The 20661-nt window shown below is 40.5% G+C and overlaps 1 long non-coding RNA gene across 3 annotated transcripts in view; it reads left to right on the forward strand.

Annotated features, from left to right (window-relative positions):
- LOC134425845 (uncharacterized) overlaps positions 1–8670 on the forward strand; it is a 28902-nt gene extending 20232 nt beyond the window's left edge. The window contains exons 5-6 of one of the 3 annotated variants that reach the window (XR_010029782.1): positions 1668–2558; positions 6639–8670. This is a non-coding gene — a long non-coding RNA (uncharacterized LOC134425845). Of the gene's footprint in view, positions 1–1667; positions 2873–6638 lie in introns of those variants that run through there. The other 2 variants (XR_010029781.1, XR_010029780.1) reach the window with 2 other exon arrangements.
- The last annotated feature ends 11991 nt before the right edge of the window (positions 8671–20661 follow it).

The raw sequence follows: 20661 nt of genomic DNA on the forward strand, positions 1-20661 counted from the left end.
TTGGTTCTTAGAGCTAATCTTACTCAGTTTCTGCTACTTTTTGTTTGTTGTTTATAACAAGAAGTCTTCTCATGCAAAGCAAACAGTTATGAAAATGTGTAAATATTTCCTTTGGAAATGGAGGCTTTTAAGCCAATTTCAGTGAAATTATGCTCACACTGATGTATCAGAGCAGAAGCAGCACACTGCATGTCTTGCTTAGACTGGGATGTAAAACTGCACTTTGGGGCAGCCTTGCTAATTTAATTGTTTCACTTCTGTGCAGCCTCTCTTTAATTTTCTTCTTGATTTTTTCAAATTATTCTGGAAGGCATCTTATCCCATTCTAGTGAAAGTTCAATTTGCATGTTTTGAAATATATCTTTTTTTTTTAAATTTGGAATCTGAAAACTAAACAAGAGAAGTATCAGGCAAAATGCAGAAAGAATCCCTTTAACTGCAAATCCAGAACAGGAAAGAAGTTTTGGGATGTTCTTTACAGGAGCACGAGAACAAGGTAGGAGTGCAGTCCAAGGTCTCCTTACTCACATCCCATTTAGTTCTTATCAGTGTGATAATGAAGCACAGCTGCATTCTTTTAACATGGAACACTATAAACCAATATATATTCATGATTTACCTCTTTTCTGACAATATAAATTTCTTTATTTTCTATATCTAGCTATAATAAAAATACGTAGATTATAAATTATAAATTTCTGTGTTTTCTGTACCTATATATAGTAAAAATAGATTAAAAATTATAATTTTTTGTATTTTCTATATCTGGCTATAATAGAAAAAGGCAGATTATAAATTATAAATTTCTGTATTTTCTATATCTATATATAATAATAATAGGTAGATTATAAATTTCTGTATTTTCCATATTTCTATATAATAAAACCAGGTAGATGATTATTATTGTGTCTTACCACTAGATGTGTAAGTTTAAGAGAGAATTTAAGACAGACATCCAAATTAAATGCAGTTTCATGCTTTTGACTTAGAAATCGTGGTGGTGCCATGAAGAGCTGGAATTCCTGAGCCTGTGTGGAAGGGCTGTCTCCTCCTCCTCCTCCTCCTCCTCCTCCTGTGCTAGGAGTTGGCTTTGCCTTTCCATTCATCATGGCCAAGATTTTCTGACCAAACTATCTTTTTCCTGACCAAAGTTTCTTTTTCCTGACCAAAGTTTCTTTTTCCTGAGCAAACTGGAGCCCAGTTCTGCTGCAGCATCAGCACCAGGTCAGCCCCAGCCCATGATGAGTGCTCAGAAGCCACAAGACTCAGTCCTCAACGGATGCTTGACAGGTGCTGTAGGCAAATGTTGCTTTAGCTCCCAAAAATTGCATCTGAAGGAGTCTCTGGCCTCAGGGATGCTAAGCCCGTGCTTCTGCATATTTCAGTTCAGCGTGGAGCTGAGGCATTGCTCAGGACATTTTATGTCCTGTTCCATTAGAGATTTGTCCATTTCTATTAACTCATGGAGTCTGAGAAATGGGAGAACGTCCTGTGAATTTCTCGGTGTAATATGTGAGTCCTGGAGTGAGCATGTAACACATTTTATTTTTTGTGCGTGTGTCTGTCCTGTCTGCTGACCTCCCTGTGTCTGATACCCATCTCCTACCAGTGCCTGTCTTGCAAATATTTCCTCTTCTAAGCAGAACATCTTCCTGCTCTTTCTCCAGGTGCTTTTAATGCAGCCGAGTCTCTGCTGGAGCTCTGAGCAGTGCTGAGGCAGTGGTGTCCCCTTGGATGAAGAAGCAACATCACCCAGGAAACACCAACAGGGATCAAGAGTAGCTCGACCATCTCCTCAACCAGAGAAATCCCATCTAGAGGTAAAGGGAAGTTCCTAGCTGGCTCCTTTCCACACTGACCACACACCCTGGTCCAGTGCTCAGCCAGCTGGAAACAAGAGGGTACAGAAAGATCCTTTTTGACTTATGTGCAACTTTCTTTGGGCATCTTGGGCTCTCCAGCACTAAACACAAATGAAAGTAAAACATCTGCAAAAAAACCCCAACATTCTCAAAAAAACTTTTAAGAGCACCCAGTGCAAACCCTGCTCAAAGAGGGCTGGACAGAGCCATTGCTCAGGATTGTGTCCATTCAGGTTTGAGCATCTCCCCAGAATCATCAGGGAGGTGTTAACACAACTGAACAGCTGCTACAGACAAAAAGCAATTACGGTTTCAGCAGGACATGGTTTGCTTAACAAGGCCTTCCCATTTTTCCTGATGACTGCTGGAACAGAGCAGGGATTTAGGAGGAGCGGAAGAAACAGAATTGGACTCTTTAAATAATTACAAACTTCTTTATCCTGTGTAGTGCCTGCACAGTGTGGAACCTGAGCAGGTCCTCAGAAGAGATTTAGGGAAATGTTGAGTCTGGTGATGAATAACCAGTGAAAAATCTTCCCCCGGATACCCCAGCTGGAATTCCAGCACGAGCTCACCCCAAGCTCTGCCTCGTTTGGTGTGGAGGAGCAGATGTCCAACGCTGCTCCAAGAGCAGCACGTGGGGCAGCACTTGCTGTTGGATTTGTGACTGTGTGGTTTCTGCTTGGGGAGCTGTGAGTACGTGTCTTCTGTTATCGGAGATAACAAATATCTATTAATATTGAACTTAAATTTGGGTCTTTGCATATTTAACAACTGTATTAGTTTAAATATGCAAACAATAGCACTTAACTTATTCTGGATTTACTTCATCACTAAAATATTTGTGCTCCAAACCTGGGATATTTTACAGGTTCTGAGACTGACTTTGCAGACAGCTTGTCAGTGAGTGGGGGTTGCTTGTGTGGCCTGGTGAGATGTTTCTGACAATCTGTTGCCAGAATATCTGTCTATCAATAAGTTTATCAGCAGACTTCATTTATTAAAGACAAAATTAGCAGCTAGCTTTGTTTTTCTTTTCTGCTTAAGGAGTGGAATGAATTACCAGTTGGATTGTTTTGCTGTTGTGTGTTTGTGGTGGTGTGTTTTTGGTTTTTTTCACCACAGTATTTGCAGTTTGATTTGAATTACCCGAAGGCATAAATTCCATTTTCAATGATGAGGATTAAAAGAGAGCACCAAGGTGTTACTACAGTCAGACAACATCCACGGTGTCCTACATTAAGCATTCCCTGAAAGTAAAGATTTGCATGTTGCACGTTAATTATCCCACCTCTAATTGCACCCCCTTGCCACAATACCCTAATGAAAGTGCTATTTATATTAATAAAGCACCACACTCCTAGGAACAGCCCATCACACTGCTCCTCACTCTGCATACAAACCCTCTGAAATGGAAAAGGAGAGGAAGCCCCAAGCAGAGAGCAGTGAGATGCAAGCGCAGCCCATCGCCAGTCACACCTGACTGCAGACCAAACCCGGGCAGCCTCTCCTCCTCCCTCAGGGGTATTCCTCCTCTTCATCCCCTCAGTTAGCATGGAAAATGAACCCTGTTCCTGAGAATATCGGTGACTGGGATTTGGCAATGCTCACATCAATGTGAACCCCAGTGCATTTTCCATGACCATTGAGGAGGCAGCAGAATTCTGTTGTGAGAGTCCTGTGGCACCCCTGTTTGTCACATTCTTGTCCTCTGCACCTGACAGAAAACTTGAAAAAGCCCAGACTATTGCACTTCAGAGGGAGAAATTTATTTTTTGCCTCTTCTCAGTGGCCTCACTGTGCTGGCTGACACTTCTCAGTAATATTTAATCTCGGTGTGGAGCTGATGCAGAGTGACTCCTCTGAAGCATCTTAGCCCTTCTCTTTAAAATAACTCTGTCACATATTCATAAACAAAAATAGAGGTCAGATAATGTTACTTGTCAGGTCTGGCTATGCCCTGGCTTTTATTAGAAAGTGTACAGAGACCAATCTTCATAAGAGAACAGCACTGCTGCATTTGAATTACATGCTTTTTGTCCTTTTCTTATTTGAAAATCCTGCCTGCTTAATTTGGCAATAAATTAAGCACTGCTGTTAGAAGCAGATTTTCATTGAGACTGAAGGAGCAATGTCCCTGCTAAGGAGAAATGATTGCAGAGAGCAGGTCTGGGTCATTCCTCCTCACCTCAGCTGAGCTCTAGGACTCTGGATTTGGATCCCAAGCAGATTTAGATTCTCTTCATGGCACGATCAGCCTCAACAAACAATGTCATTTTATTATCCTATGAAAGATGGCTTGATCTGCATATTTCCCTTTTCCCTGCTCCTTTCCCCCACTGGGCTGACATCTCTTACCCACCCTGCCCTCTCTCCTGTGCTCATCATGTATAAAGTCTGTGGCCCATAAGGCTCAAAAGGGAAAAAAAGATATTTATATTAAATAGATATATATACTTATATTAAATAGATATTTACATTAAATAGATATATATTTACTTATATTAAATAGATATTTATATTAAATAGATATATATACTCATCTATATCAAGCATTCTATATCAAGCAATTTTTAATACTTATATTTACTTATATTTATATTAAATAGATATTTATATTAAAGAGATATATATATACCCATCTATAAAATTTATTCTATATCAAGCAATTTTTAATGCTCAGAAATAATTTCTCAACAGGAAAGTAAAATTATCTAATAATATACTTTACTAAAGCTGTTCCATGGCAGTGAGCATGATTAAGAAAGAGCAGTTTTCATCCTGCAAATTATATTTTGAAATTAAATTTTAATAACACAGTAATGCTGTCAGTCATGTTTCCTATATTTTTAATAAGTGAATTGATTACCCTTCAAATCTTGTATAAAACTGGATTTCTTTCCGATGACAAACTGAAAGTAGTGCTTTTCCCAAATTATTAAATTATAGAAATTAAGGGGAAATTCCTAAGAGATTTAATTTTCACTCCACATTTAATCTTCCCATTTGTGTTTATAGAGGTTTTCTCTGGCTCTTGTTTCTAAAATGAACCTCCTGGTGAACATTAATTCCCACTGAACCCATATGAGCAGACATTTATTGACACTGTTAAAATAAACTCAGTCCCTCCAAAGAGAGCTTGGTTATACATTTGAATTTGTCTATTTATCTTTGTTTTCTGTCCAAGCCAGTGGCCAACCTGAGTAGCTCTCTTCTGCTGGCTGTAATGACTTGAGTGCAAGAGCTTGGCAATTATTTCATTAATTCCACTGAATATTAATGCCTGTGGTTGCCAAGATATTTATGAGCTGCTTCAGTTCACTGGCCTTTTGGAGCTCACTCCCCTTGGAAACCCCTTCTCTCTCTAAGATCAGCACCTTCCCCTGAAAAATCCACATATTTGTGGTTTATTTTGCTTTTGCCACGTGGCATGAAGGGGAGTTTGCACTTTCCCCTGCCCACCTGCTTTTTAAACCAGAATTCCTATGGATTTGAGTGTTTTATGTGGAGCCTTTCCCTGCATTCAGGAGAGCAAGAACAGCAAATTAAGGGTTGGGACTGCTGGATTACCCCAATTTCAGGATAATTCAGAGGAATTATGGACAACCACGACTTTCTGGAGCCCCCATCCATCCCAGCTGGGCTGTGAGGCACCTGAACAGGAATTCCCCCAGGCAGAGCTGATGTTAAACTGTAAAGTGCTATTAAACTGTATTAAACTGAACTCTCTTTAGTTCCCACCTTTAGTGTCAGACAGGCTCCACTGAGGAGCTCTCACTGGTGCAGAATTAACTCCTACAAGCAGGGCCCTGTGTTGGCAGAATGTTAAAAAACCACCAGGATCTCATTCCCAGGGGCACAAACCTCACTGCCCTGTTGTCCCCTGACTTCCCCAGCATTTGTGTTTGCTTCCAAACAAAACCAAGACCTTCAATTACCCGTACAAGTGGGCAGGAACACTCTATAAAACTGTAATTCTGGACCTTTGTCCAGGAAAAAATCCATCCACGATCATGTAGGTGGAAGAAATTGCACCTTGTGGGTGAGCTGTGCACAAAGAGCAAATTCAAGAATAAAATGTTATCTTAAACATGAAGTGTTTGCTGTTCATTAATGGTGCAGTCTTGGTCTGCAAATGCATCCTGCAAACGCCACAGAGCTCCCCTGGAAACCAGAAAAACTCTGGGAAGGGTCTGAGACAGAGAATTTCTTCTCCATGCCACTCAGAAAAGCAGAAAGTGGAGCAGAAGAAATATCAGCTGTTCAAAAAGTGGCTACATATGGTTCCCAACAAATCTTATAAGCTCGAATTTGGCTAATTCTAAAGAAAAGCTTCTAAACAAAGCCTGAGGGAAAACACTGGAAGAAAATTATTCAGTGGGAATGTGGGCAATTATTCGGGCATTATTTGGGCATTACAGAGCAGAGGTTAAACTGCTGCTGGCAGCAGGTTCCTGCAAGGTAAGGCCAGATCAGCTGTTTCATCTGCTAATTTCAATTAGCTGATTTTCCAAAGTACAGACTGATGGAGGAGATCAATCTAAACATTATTTGCTGCTTGGATCTGTAGGTTTCACAGCTGCCAGTAAATACTGAATTTCTCAGCAGTTCAGTGTCTCAGAAATGCTCCCAGTGGTGGATTCTTCTGGAAAGAGAGTTTGGATTGTCAGGAACCTCAGAGCAGCAGCAGCTCTGGATCAGCCCCAGGGATGGGGTGGGATCTTTCCAGGCCCCCCATTCAGGCTGTGTTTATCCTGATTTTCTCTTGCCTCCTAGGTTTGCAAACACAGCTCAGTTTCTCTGCCAGCTCACCCCTCGACCTTCTGCTGAGAGTGACATTCTAGCGCCAGCTCTGGCGGCAGTTTGGGATGTGGATATTTATCCACTGCAGCTCTGGACCAAGCCCATCAATTCCCTGCGTGCAGAGGATGAAATGAGCCACTGGGCAGCTCTGACTTCCAGCCCTTGCTGGCTGGGGTCAGCAGGGAGCCGGCGCCCTTTCCGTGGATGACACCATGGCCTGTCACAGAGCTCTCATTTAAAACACTCCTCTCAAATAGATGAAGATACGCCCTAATCACTAATCAAAGAACAGCCTTAATGCCTCAAAAACGTGGAGCAAGCTGCAGGCATCAGAATAAATTACAACTGAATTTGAGCAGTCATTGAATAAAAAGTTCAGGGGCCACGCCAGGGAGAGCCCTGGGAGTGGGTGATCCATCATTAATTCAGCCTGGGAGGTCACTCCTGCAATGCTCCAAATGCCCATTAAACATTTACAGCTTTTTATTTTTACAGCTCTGTGCCACACTCAGGGTGATGGGCACATTTTACAGAGCTGTTTTGTTCAGTTCTGCATGGCACAAGCTAAGGGTGTGATTAACACACAATTATACACAAACCTGGATCTGTGGGTGTGCAGAGAGCACTGGGGTGATTTTTGTGTCTTCTCTCATTCCATTGCTTGCACTGCTCTTTCCCCTCCTGCTTTCACTGGGCCTTGCCAAGGGTCGACCCCAAGGCAAAATGCCTGCAGGCTTTCCTGCCTGTGCCTTTCCTTCCTGAACTCTGACATCCCAAATAATTCAGCAGGAACACCTCAGACCAGTTCCTTCCCTTCTCTCTCCTTACTCCCCTTCCTCTTCCTTGCAGCTTTATTGCCTTTATTAAGGCTAAACATTAATAAAACACCATTTGAATTCTTGATTTTAAAAACCACACGAAAAAGCTTTTTTGGGGGACAAAGGCTTTGGGGGGATGATAGAATATAAGGAAATGAAGATAGTGCAGAATGTAATCTCAGCCCTGAAGAGTTGCAGCTGTATTAATTACCACAGATTAGGAACAGGCCACAGCTGTGTCTAATAAGGATGAGAGCTATAAAAAGAGTGAGTTAGGGGGTGAGGAGAGGGTTGGGGTTTGTTTGCTGTGAGGAAGGAGTTGGTGCTGCAAGGAGCTGCTCATGAAGCCTCACTGAGAAGGTATGGGACTTTTGCAATGAGATAACAACCTGAATTCGCTGTTAGTTTTGGTTTTGAGGTTGGTCCTGTGTGGTTTTGAGCAGATAAATGCAGCTGATGCTCAGCATGGTGCAGCACAGCACTTTGCACAATCCCACGCACCAGGGCTCACCTGCAGGGAGGCAAAGCCTTGGTGCTTGCTGGCATTCCAGGTAATCAGGGAAAGAAAACACCAGAGAGCCCAAAATTACCTCTTTTTGTCAGTGCTCGCCTTGCAAAGCTGAACCTTTCTCTTAAAACACCAACAGTTTTCATGAGTTTGTTGTGGCAAAGAGTTCTTGGAGACTGTCCTTCTCTAAAAATAGAAACTCTTATTTATAAGAATTAAACTATCATGCATTAAAGAAAATTATTGCACCAAACATAACTTTTTCTTGAAGATAAAAATAAAATGCTTTACAGTTACACGTTCAAACAGTTGATTTATTCATGCATATAAATCTTCCCAAGGATGTGTGTGTTTTCAGTATCTTTTTTATGCCTTAATTTGCCGCTTATTCCAGAGTGCCTTTGTTAGAAAAATCCACGTAATGTCTTAAAAATAACAATTTGTGGTACTCAAATAGTAAAAAAAATGAAATTAAAGGTTTGTGATGCATCTTTCCACCTGTTTTTACACTGAACAAACCTTAGGAGCAGTGAGAAGAAAATGTCACTTCATGTCTAGTAAGTGCACACCTGATGAGGGAATTGGCTGCTCAGGCTCATAAAATGGCTTGGACTTAATAAAGCTGGATTGGCTCTCAGCTGCTTCCTGAAGGAACAAAGTTTGGTGTGTGAGGCTGTTATCTGTGCAAGAATTTTTTCATTGAACAAGTAATTCACTGTAATTAAAATAAAAATGAAATGGCTTTCACTGTAATGTCCTCAGAGAGTTTACCAAACTAATATCCTAACTACATAAAGGCAGAGGTAATTTTTCATCCATAAGGTTTTTATGGAAATACGTCCATTATTTCCCAAAGCAGAAAATGATACATTTTATTTAAATTGCATTTTCTAAGCAGGAAGATTTTTTTGTAATGGAGTTTTTTACACAGCACATAATTTATGGGCCCTGGGAACAGGTGATTAAAACGTTGCTCTCAGTTGAGGGGGAACCTTTGACACAGTTGAAGCTCACCTGTATTTACAATGAATTTTTGATAAATTTGTACAAATTATATAAATAAATATAAAATAATATAAATATATATTATTATAAATATATATAAATATGAGAATAAATTACATTTTAGAAAAATATTATATATAAAACATTACGTATAGAAATAGATATTCATAATAAATATAAGTAGTGATAGAAATAATTATTAATGAAATAAATATTATATATATAGAAATAAATGTAAATAATATATAAAATTTATACACATACAATTTATAGATTAATCTCCACAAGGAGCTTTCCCAGGACAAGAAAGCACAACACTTCCTGGGCCTATTTGTGTTTGTCAGTCTATTCTGTGTTTACAGGGCAGTTTATTTCATGTTCTGCTTTTAAAAAAAAAATTAAAAATCAATATGGGCTGTTTTGAAAACAAGCAAACTGCAATTAAAGGCATTGATGGACAGCTCCATTAGCAGCCAATCTGGCCCATCTGTTCTGCCTGCTCCGAAGGGGTTAACAGCTTTTGGCTGGCACAGCCCTGCCAGGCTGGGGCTGCTCCTGGTGCCCTGCAGGACTCAGCAGCAAAGGGCTCTGTGAGTTATCTCCTGAGTTTGTGGCTTCATCTCTTTATCAGCAGCACAGTTTCCATCACAGGGAGAGAAAAGAACCATGGGAGAGGCAATAGTTTTGTCGATATATAGATGCAATTTGTTTATATATATAATTTATATATGTAGATTATATAGTTATAATTTATATAGGTATATCTTTATATATAGATTATATCAATATAACTTTTATATATATTATATGTATATAGTTCTTTCACGGTATACTTCGTAAATTACAATTTATTATAATTATTGCTAGTCTACAAACTCTTCAGACTAAAATTGAACTTTTTGGGTTGTTCCAAATATCACGGAGAAAAGTTCCTCCTTCCTGTGAGTACCTGGGGGGTGGCTCAGCCAAGAGGGAGAAGGCAAACTGTGGTAAAAGCAGGAAAACTGCGAATGCATTGAAGGGATAATTGAGGCGTCATCGCCCCTGCTATTGATTCCCTCCCAGCAGGGAAAGCTCTGTAGCAGATGAGAGCCTGGCTCTCCATTCTCCCACCCTGCGGAAAAGTGGCTGTAGGGGAGCATTTGGTTATTGCTCTCAACTGGGTACAGACCCTCGAGGGCTTTGTTGGGCTGGGTTTGACTGGGTAAAAATCCTCAAGGGCTTTGTTTGACTGGGTTTGACTGGGTAGAAATCTTCAAGGGCTTGGTTGGGCTGGGTTTGGCTGGGTAAAAATCCTCAAGGGCTTTGTTGGGCTGAGTTTGACTGGGTAAAAATCTTCAAGGGCTTTGTTTGACTGGGTTTGACTGGGTACAGACCCTCGAGGGCTTTGTTGGGCTGGGTTTGACTGGGTGCAGACCCTCAAGGGCTTTGTTTGACTGGGTGCAGACCCTCGAGGGCTTTGTTGGGCTGGCTTTGCTTGACTCCAACACAGGCAGATTCTCTGGGAGATTGTTTAAGGAGCTGGGCAGGTGAGCTGTGCTGCAGTGGCCCTGTGTTGACCAGCCTGGGAGAGCAGCTCCAGTGTGCCAGGAATGTTCTGCAGGCTCCTGCAGCACTCTCTGAGCTCTGCAGCAGAAGCAGGAACCTGCCACAGCTTTTGCACACCCCAGTTCATCCATCTCCATCACTTCTGAGTCTGCTGCAGCTCAGGGGCGTGAGAACTGCTGTGCCCTCTCTGAAAGCCAACCCCTGCAAGGGAGCTCCTCACAGCACAGAAAATCCAGATGTAAAACCACAGCATGAAGCACAAAGTCGTTTAACAATGAGTCATCAAAAATGTCTCTGATCAATTAAAAAAAAAAATCACAGAAGTATTTCTGAGAGGCTGAGTAACCTCCAGAGCAAGAAATAACACTTGTAGCTGTGAAAAGAACTAAGTGAACAGGGATTATAAATGAGAGAACTTTATTCATAATAATGTCATCGGAGGAACAAGTAGAGGAATAATATTACTCTATCAAATATCTTCTGTGTTGAAATCCCTGTGAAAAAACATAAGGAAGCAATTGAAAAATATTTACAATGAAAGAGAGGAACTCGAGGCTTTAGCATGGTGTTAAGCTCATGATGTAATTGGTGTTCAGAGACTTGAAGGAATAATTCACATTTTATAAATTCTAAATAATATTTTAATTTTACATGAGTATATCTCAAAAAGAAAAAAACCCCTCAAGACTGAGAATAATATCTGGGATTTTTATGGTTTCTTTTTTTTTGATGTAAGAACAGGATACTTATAGGTGAGGCAGCTTTATTTCAATTTTGGGAAAAGCAGCCAACCAAACCTACTCCTGCTTTTTCTTTCCACTTTTCCTACTCTGATCCCCAAGCAAATGTCTCAATGACAGTGCCCAGATGTACAGCTCCAATCAGTGGAAGATAATTAAAACTTGAGGAAAGTTTTCCTGCACTTCTGCTTCCCCCTCCAGCCCCATGGCCAGCCCCGTGTGCTGCTTGGCTTTAATTGCAAAAATCTCCATATTTTGCTCCTCATGCCTCAGGTTTGCTGCTCTGCAGCTCCTGTGATTTGTTTTGAAGTAAACTCGGCTATTGATTCATTATTAAGAGGGAGTGGGGTTAGCACAGCCTTGGAGTGAGGTTTTTCCAGGGGTTGTAATTTCTTGAGCAGAAGGCACGTTCTGTTTGATTCTGCACTCTCTGCACAGAAATATTTTGCAGGCTGAATTTCCAAGTACTCTCCAGTACCTGAGCTGACTTATGTGCCCATAATGAAAGTTCTGTTTGCATCAAGAGAGATATCCTGCTATCCCTGGTGTCGTATTTTGCCCTCTCTTTTGGGGGGGAAAAGGGAAATAATGTTGTTCCAGTATTAAACATTTCCAATACATAGCCTGGCAGGTTCCCACCCAAAGTTCCTTTGGTCAGCAGTGAGAAATCCCAGAGAGTCTGGGAAATATTTGAACTTTAAATATGAGTTCAATGCCTGTGAGTGAAATTTGGAGGAGTTTTGCTGCTTCTTGTCATTTTAGCTTCAACCTTTGACAGCCTTGTTGTGTGGACCCCCAATTAGTGCTTTGGTCTCCTTCCCAAAGGACTTGCTGTGTTTTATGTCTAGAACACATAAATTTTTATTTAATTAATGAAGGAAATGAGCAGAAGGTGTAAACCTCACTGTTCAGCTTGTGAATTGTATCACCAAGGTGTGGTGGGTTTGCTTTGCTTGCTTATTTAAAAAAAAAACAAACCTAAGGTTATGGTCTCTATCCAAGCCCTTCCGTCCATTAAATTCTGAGGGAATTTCAGATCTGGATTTTGCATACTTTGAAAATCAAATTAGTCTTCAATTATTTAGGGACTTGTCTCCAATTCTCCTTCTGAATGCAAATTCCTAAAGACATTTCTTACCCAGAAGAGTGTCTTCCTCATAGATTAACATTACCAAAGTTACTTTAGAGTTTAATTACTGTGTTGTGTAGGGTTTAAAATCAATAGTCTTGCAGGGGCTCCTGGTCTGAGAACTGAAATTTACAGTATCTGCATGTCAGGTGTACAGCAATATTTTATATTATAAAGTTCTCCTCACCTTGCAATGGCTCACGAATGCCTTTAGCATTGCAGCAGACCAGAAAACCCAGTCTAACCCAGAAATATGTCCTGGCCTATGAAAGTCCTTACAACTCTGGTTTCATTATGTTCATCACAATTACAGCAAGCCAACCTCCCAGACTCCTTGCAGATGTCTTTAATTCATGAGCCTTGGGCCCATTTCTCATATGGAGTTTTTAAGGTTGTTTGATTTAACTTTTTAATTTTTTTTGTTGTTAATAGATTGGTCATCCTCATATCTTAATAAAACAAAAATTGAATTATATGCACCGCTAAGCAAGCATGACAGGACTTTTGCTAGCAGATGTAGAGTGTGAAAACCTGTGGGGAAATCCCATTCACTTTAGGTTCCACCTGAGAACGCTGCAGTGCACTGCAAATGGATTCAGCCTGAAAAACACAGGAGCAGGGGAACAATGGAAATCAATGATTTGAACCTAATTAAAAAGGCCTGATAAAAATTCTGGAGAGCCAGATGGCAAAGTCAATTTCTCAGTATAATATCTGTGCAGATAAAGAATATGATTAGCTGTTGACATTCTGCAAGGGTAGAATGATCTTATCAGCAGGATGTCAAAGTATTTCTTTAACAGTATTAGACTGTGCTTTTATAACTATTGTACACCTGACTTAATGGAAATCATTTTTCTTCCAGGAAGTATGAGACATAATGTTTTCCTCAGATGTCACAGTGCAAAACTCAAGAGTTGGTTATCTTGATAAAAGCTTTAGACTCTGACTGCTGAAGGCAGACACCTACATGACTTGAACATTAAAGCTGAAATCAAACTCCAATTACAGGTGGTGCTGAACACTTCTGTATTTCTCTCTCCATTTGTGTTTATGGATTCCAGACAATTCTGTTGAATGAGAAGGAAATTTTGGACAAGGAAGTTTCCTGTACACGTGTTTAGTGAAGCAAATATTTCAGTGCCTTCGGCTGAGCTATTTGGTTTTTGTGCAAAATGCTTAAAAGGACAAAATGAATAAATGATGTGCTGGTTCCATGGCTAAAATAGTCATGCTGGAGAAAGGATTTCTGGTGGCTTTCAGCTCCTCCTCCGCTTCCTAGACTGGAGACACCAAAGAGGTGGTTTGAGAGTTTCCTGGGAGGGAGAAGGGCCAAACTGAAATGTTTTTACAGGAAGAATTAAATCTAGGAGCTGGATATGCCAGGCAAGAGGGGTCTGATCACACACCTAGTGAGTAAAACAGGACTTGCAGCCATACACCATTTTTTCTCATTGCCTCTCCTTGAGGTGCTGGCTGTAATCACTTCTAACAAAGGTTTCCACGTCCGTTTACTGCTGTGTGCAGGGATCTGGGGTGAACGTGGGTGCTAGCAGATTACCAGCCTTTAATTCTGGTTTACAAACCCCTCACCTGGCGTTACTGATGTCAGCTTTTGGGAAAGGATGACTTGGGAGCTTTGTGTGTCCCTGGGCTGCCCAGGCTGGCTCTGTGCTGGGTGCTCCTGTCCCTGCACAGCTTCTGCTGCAGCAGCTCCTGGCTGGGTTCTCCAGGCAAGAGCTGGAAAATGAGGAAAAGAAGCATTATTTGCTAATTGGATCCATTTCTCTGTGAAGTGCTCTGGATTTCAGGCTGGAGCTGTTCCAGCCTGGGTGCTGGACACAGTCCAAGCTGCTTTAGGGACAGTTTGTGGCCAGGCCCCATCTCATTATTCCCTTTCCTGTGCTTGGTGAGTGATCTTTTACTGTGCAGAGCAGCAGAGACACATCACACTGAACTTTTCTGGGGTATTGCTGAATTATGTCTGAATGGGACTTCCTTATTTCTTTCACCCCTAAAGAGAAGCAATCTGCATTAACTTCTTGTATTTCATACAATGCTACTTTTTATTATGTGCATCAAACTTCTGTGTTCATAAATATCAGTGTTTCTAACACAGCCATTTATTCTTTTGAATTCAGACAGTAGGAAACAGAAGTTACAGCTCTTCAAACAAGCCTCAATAATTATGGACAGCCTGTGAGGCAAGCAGCTCAGGTATCAATTTTAGAACAGATGAATCTTCCTTAAAGTGCACTAATTAAAGTGGCTTTAAAGATCTGGGCTGAGGATAAAGCAGATGATGCTGTACACCAGTAAAACACAGCTCTGTCTGACAAGGCTTGTCTGGCACACAGTGCAGGGAGAGCAGCTCTGAGCAACTGAGCATGGAAATCTTTCTTTATAGTTTTCAGATAAAATCAGAAGCAGAACTGCTGACTAGCAATTGGCAGAAAACAATATTCAGATCCCGGCTTCAAAGCAACCTAAATTACTCTGTTTCACTTGTGTATTTTAATTTAAACACACCTCTGAGCCCCTTAATACCCTGACTGTGTCTCCCTGGGAGTTTGAAAGGACTGGCTGCATACAGCACATGGCTCATGGCAGTTATTGACTCCTGCCCTTTATGGAGATGTTAGACCTCATTATGTTCATGTCAGACTTTGTCTCTGTCCATGCTGAGCATTTAAAGAGGAGTAACACTTGTTTTAAGTGATAACTGATGAGGTGACACAGAGGAGGAGCATCTCCAGAGGTGCAGTTTGGGATAATCAGGGTTCAATAAGTGATCCCCAACTGCTGCTGGGCTCAGGAGCTGTCACTGAGGAATTGTTGCACAGGTAAATGCAGTAAATGCAGTCCCACTGTCCCAGTGGAAACTCTATTGACAGCCCTTCCTCCATCCTTCAGACAATTTAGAGCCTGAAAATCCTCCTACTGTGGAAACAGCAAGTGTAGCACAATTCACCTGCTGCCTGATGCCTTTCTTAACTAAGACTGAAACTAATATGTTCTCTGGTAAAAGCTATACCTGTATTCCCCCCGTGATATAATTCATTGGTGATTAGATCCCATCTAATCTTCCTGGATTTTGAAAGCTCCATTTTTCCTTCTAATCTGTGTTTTGTACTGCTTAGATATCAAGATAATATTTGTAATGCAAATGACTGGTGCAGTTTGTATTTTTGGAGTTGAAATTGCAATAATCATTTAGTCCTTGGAGTGAAAGTCATTTTGCAGCCTTTATTTCCTCACCCTTCTGTTCCCCAGCCACTTGGTGTGTGTGGCTGTTCTAGATCTGCGTTTCTTGATGCTGTAGTTAGTTCTGTTTTATTGTGCAGCACATCTGCAGCACTGCTGGGAGTGTTTCTGATGATCTCATTACTGGATCAAAGCTTCAGTCTCTTGGGTCACAACCCTGCTTAATGTTCTTGTGCAGACCCCTTCAGACTTCCACTAAAAACAGCATTTTGTGCTCATAAAAGCAATTGCTCAGGACATAAGCAGCCAGAAAAGGAAAAAAAAAAAAAAAAAAAACAGTATAAAAATTACTTTTGAGTTTAAAAAATGGGTTTGTCTTGCATTTAGGTGCCTCTTCTACTCTTGCCAGTACAAATACCTACCTGTGTTTTCTTACCTTGCATAATCCTTCATTTGGAAAAAAAAATGCAAAGGTGGGGGAGGGCATGAGAAGGAAGGGGTTTGCAGATCCTCTAGCAAAGAAGATTTTAATGCTTGAATAACTGCAATGTGAACTTATTGCCACATGTGATATTGCCTCTTGATTTATCACCTTGGAAACAGCCTGAAGTCTTTGTTTTGTGTAGTTGCTCTACTGTGATTTAAAAGGAGAGGATGAGTGAGACACAGATCTAATAAGATTTAACTCTTCCACGGCAAGAACATGTAATCAGATGTATATTAATTATATCTGTATAATTAATTATATGTATTATCATATATAATATATACCATAATATATATTATGTAGTGTATAACATATGTTCTATACAATGCATATTATACATATATATACTATTATATAATATATTAAATACAATACTTATGACTTGTCACCAAATTTAGTTACAAGCTGTGGTACCAGCACTCCCCTGGAGCACAGTCCTGCTGAATGCAAACCTGGAATTCCTCTGCCTTGCTCTGGGAGCCCAGCCCAGGCACGGCTTGGAAAGACTCTCTTTTCATTTTGCAAAGCCCCACATTTAATATCATTTTGACCTTTTTAATATGCTGGGTTTAGAGTGTTCACCAGGCTGCAGTATTTCACCAAGTGAATGAGTGACCACAGTTTAGGATTTGGACTGGGGATTTAGGCAGGAGAGGACCAAAATAAATTTCCTTAATCTGTAGATGAGATAGTTTAAATAATCATGGCTTCCAGACTGTAATTTTCTGTTCTTCCTCAACAACTCTCGCTGCTACAGTTTCTTCCTGCAAATCAGAGTTTTTATTTAATCAATAGCATTGAAATTGTGCATGGAAGTTCTGTTCAGTTGCTTTTGTGCCTCTCTGTCATTATCTGAGTGGTGGGAGGTACTGACACCAGCACTGGGGTAAATTCTTCACATCAGTGACACAAATTTTCTTTCTTCTTTGGTTTTTAGACTGGGGGGAGTTTTGATTTCTCTCAGCTCACTGAGCATTATTTGATCTGTTCGTCAGATTTCTTTAAATTTGCATGCATTTGTCTTTGCATTTCTGCAATGCTGTATTGCAAGGTAAAGCGGATTGTAGATTAATATGCAAGTGAACAATGTAAAATAACTGGAGTATGCAAAACATAAGGAAAATTTTAAACAGCTCTTGGTGGTTGGAGGGGTCAGGGAAATATTTACCTGGGAATAAGTGCCTATCACTAATTATTTACAAATTAACCGTGGCAATTGGTGCTGACTTTCCCCTCCCCTGTGGTGCCCTGAGGGAATTGAGGAGCATTTGCTGCCTGATCCCTGGGTAATGGGGAACAAATCGGGGGAGGTCCCAGGAAAGGGCAATCCTCACTTATACCAGAGGCTGAGGGGATTATCTCATCTGTCTCACTGCTGAATCAATCTCAGCCCCTTTCCAACCAACAAAATTCAATTAACTTCTATGAATTATTTAGCCACACTGAAGTCTTAGATAGTATTAATATTTGTGTTTCAGCCTGTTTTGTGCAAGGAATACAAAATAGTTCTTCTTTATCATCAATCAAGCTCCAATGTAAAATGTAATTTTCTATTTCACTGTTTTAAGAAATATCATCTTAATCTCACTTGATGTTGACTAAAAATGTTACATGGCAGCTGTTGCTTATGTTTGGATTATTAATTGCCTCAGGAGAATATCAGGGATTCTATGTCATTTAAATTATAGGTTTTTAATTTTTTTTTTTTTTTAGTTGATGGCAACTTTTTAAACAAAAACTTTTAGGACTTTAATGCTACCAGGCAAACTGCAATCTGCTAGCGCAAGCCTAGAAGGAAGGGTTTGAGCAGTGTTGCTACAGTATTTATGGCTTTGACAAAAGAGTTTAGTTCTTGTCTGAGGAAGTGTGCTCCAGAGAAGCTAAGAATAAAACAGGATTGACTTGTAGACAGGAAAGACTTATTTTGTGTCTCAAAAAATGAAAGACTGTCAGTCCTTCACTCACTTCCTGCACTGTTCTTAGTATTATAGCAAAGATCTAGTCATCAAAACTGAGAAATTAGGAATGTGAAGGCTTGACAAGCCCATCACAACAATGAGAATGTCTCAGTGGAATAACAGCCAGGCTTGCAGGGGGGAGAGTGACAATTCTCAGTGCTTTGGAGCCACCTGTGTCCAATTTGTGCTCGAGGGGTAACAAATCCTGGAACTCCTTTATTCCAGCTCCAGGCTGGGAGCTGCAGCCTGCAGGAACTTTTGGGGCTGCCCAAAACCAGAGGCCAGATGGAATTAAGAGATTTAAAAGCAGTTGTAGTAATTGAAGGGTCTTCAGGTGCATTTAGGGCAGACAAAGCCCCCCAGAGCCTACACCCAAACATGGATTATGGGTCATGGGTTTGCACAGTTTAAGTTTGGGCATATTGAGGGTTAATTTTCCAATTACAGCTTCAGCGAATGAAGTAATTTACCCCATGATAATGAAGGTAATTTACCCCAAGTTTGCTCCCCCAGCTCCCTTTTGTTCCCATCTCAGGGCCTGAGGCAGTGAGGTGTCCTTGGTGCCCAGCCTGGAGAGGAATGGTTGTGTTTGAATGGGGAAGCAGCAGCTCACACTGTTCATGGAGCTTAGAGTTGCACACTAAAGAGCTGCAGGATCACAAATAAATTAAAATTATAGAAGCTCCAATCCTAAGGCATCACTGCTAGCCCAGCACTGGCCCTCCTTCCTGAGCTGCTGGTTTAAACTGGTGGGAGATGGACGAGTGCAAACCCAGAGTCAGAGCAGGGAAGGTGTGAGCAGCATCTCCAGCCCTTCAATAATTTATCTCAGGCTTTTCTGGAGCATTCTGCAGCATTCCAGGCAGCAAATGATGCAAATGAGTCACCCAGCAGCTGTGGGCTCTGCCTTCACTCCAGCTGGGACAATCCTGCACGACATCCCCTCTCCTTGAACTATCATATCCTTCCCCATCCATCAGGTATTTTATCAGTCCCCTCTGTTTTCTCTTGAATTTCCTTAGGCTGATCTAATATTAAAACTTTATTCAGATTTTTTTACTGCATCTTTTCCATTTACTTTAATTAAATGTCTGAGCCTTGTGGATCAAGATAACTTTTATTAAAGTTAATAAATGGATGGTCCTTTCAGATCTGCTTGTATCCTTGCAGTTTGTCCTGTCTTCATCAAAGCCCAAGATTCCAGAGATAGAATGAGGCTATAAGAGAGATGGTAAACCTGAATACTGAGGAATTTATGACATGAATTTCAAATGCAAGTAGCTAATTTTTCCTTGAGGAAGCACAAGTGCAGTTCCCAATCAAGCTGCAGAGATGCCTTTGTGAAGCACCTCAGTCAGTCACACATCAAACACCATCAGGTAAGATAAGAATTTACTTACAAAAGCACCAAGGTTTCCACTGAAATTTGGCATGCTGATTGTAGATGCTGAATAATTTACAAGTCTCAGCAGTGCTGCCAATGCCAGGAAGAAATGCTAATTCTGGTACAGGAATGAGCTGTTCTGTAGCTTTGATTTTCCTCTGCTCTCACACCAAGCTCACCTTCCCAGAGAGGGGGGCTCAGAACTGATTTTTGTGAGTGTCAAAGCCGTGTGTGATGGGATGGCAGCATTTATCACATTGATGGAGTGCTGCTGGAAATGGTTTGTGTGGCACAACCCTACAAGTTCAGTTTTAAATTCTGATGTAGAAAGATTCATCTGCTTTCTCTTCTTCCCTTTCAGTTGTTTCTCTTGCATTTTATAAACAAGGGTTGGGGAGGAGAAATTGTTTAAAATGCTTTTTTCATTTGCACAAGGATTTCTCAGTGTCAGTAGAAATAACAGCATTGATGTAATATTTTAAAAATAGAACTGTACAGGAATTTTTTTATTAATTGCTGTAGACTGTGGTCTTGTAGCTGAAGCAGAACTAAATCAGGTTTGTTCCCTTTCCTCAGCATCCTCCCAACACGTTACAATTCCTGTTCAGCAATATAAATGTTATACTGCTTGAGTTTGCACAGCACTGTTAATTCTCTGATTACTTAAGTAGCACTATTAATGCTCATTATTAGTATAGAACTCAATTAAGATTTCTGCTGTTTCTTATAACAGTTCACCAATTTTTCTGGGATGTTCACAAACTGATATGTGTATGTATATGTGCACACGTTTATATGTAAAGATTGATGGTTCTATTAATTTACTGAGATTTTTGTTTTTATTTCTGCATACCTGTGGCAATTTATTGTTAAAAAAAAAGAAAGGTGACTAAGAAATGTAAGAATAAACAGAAATCAGTACTGGCAACAGTAAGGGATAAACTAAAGAAAATAGCATTTCCACTGCTTATGGAAGTGTCCATTCAGAAATGTAGCTCAGCAGCACCGAGGCAGCCTTGCAATAAAATCCAGAGATTTTAAATTCAGGTTTCTTGTTAGCACTTAAAAATCGGCCTGGACTTTGTGCCACAGCCGAATTTCCTTATGCAAATGCTCACATATATGTTAAACTGCTCACATGTATGTTAATATGTGCACCTGGCCCAGCCGTGGGCTGTGTAATTACACTGACAAACCTGAGGAGAGCTTTAAAGC

The sequence above is a fragment of the Melospiza melodia genome, chromosome 16 (assembly GCF_035770615.1).
Source record: "Melospiza melodia melodia isolate bMelMel2 chromosome 16, bMelMel2.pri, whole genome shotgun sequence".
Lineage (NCBI taxonomy): Eukaryota > Metazoa > Chordata > Aves > Passeriformes > Passerellidae > Melospiza > Melospiza melodia.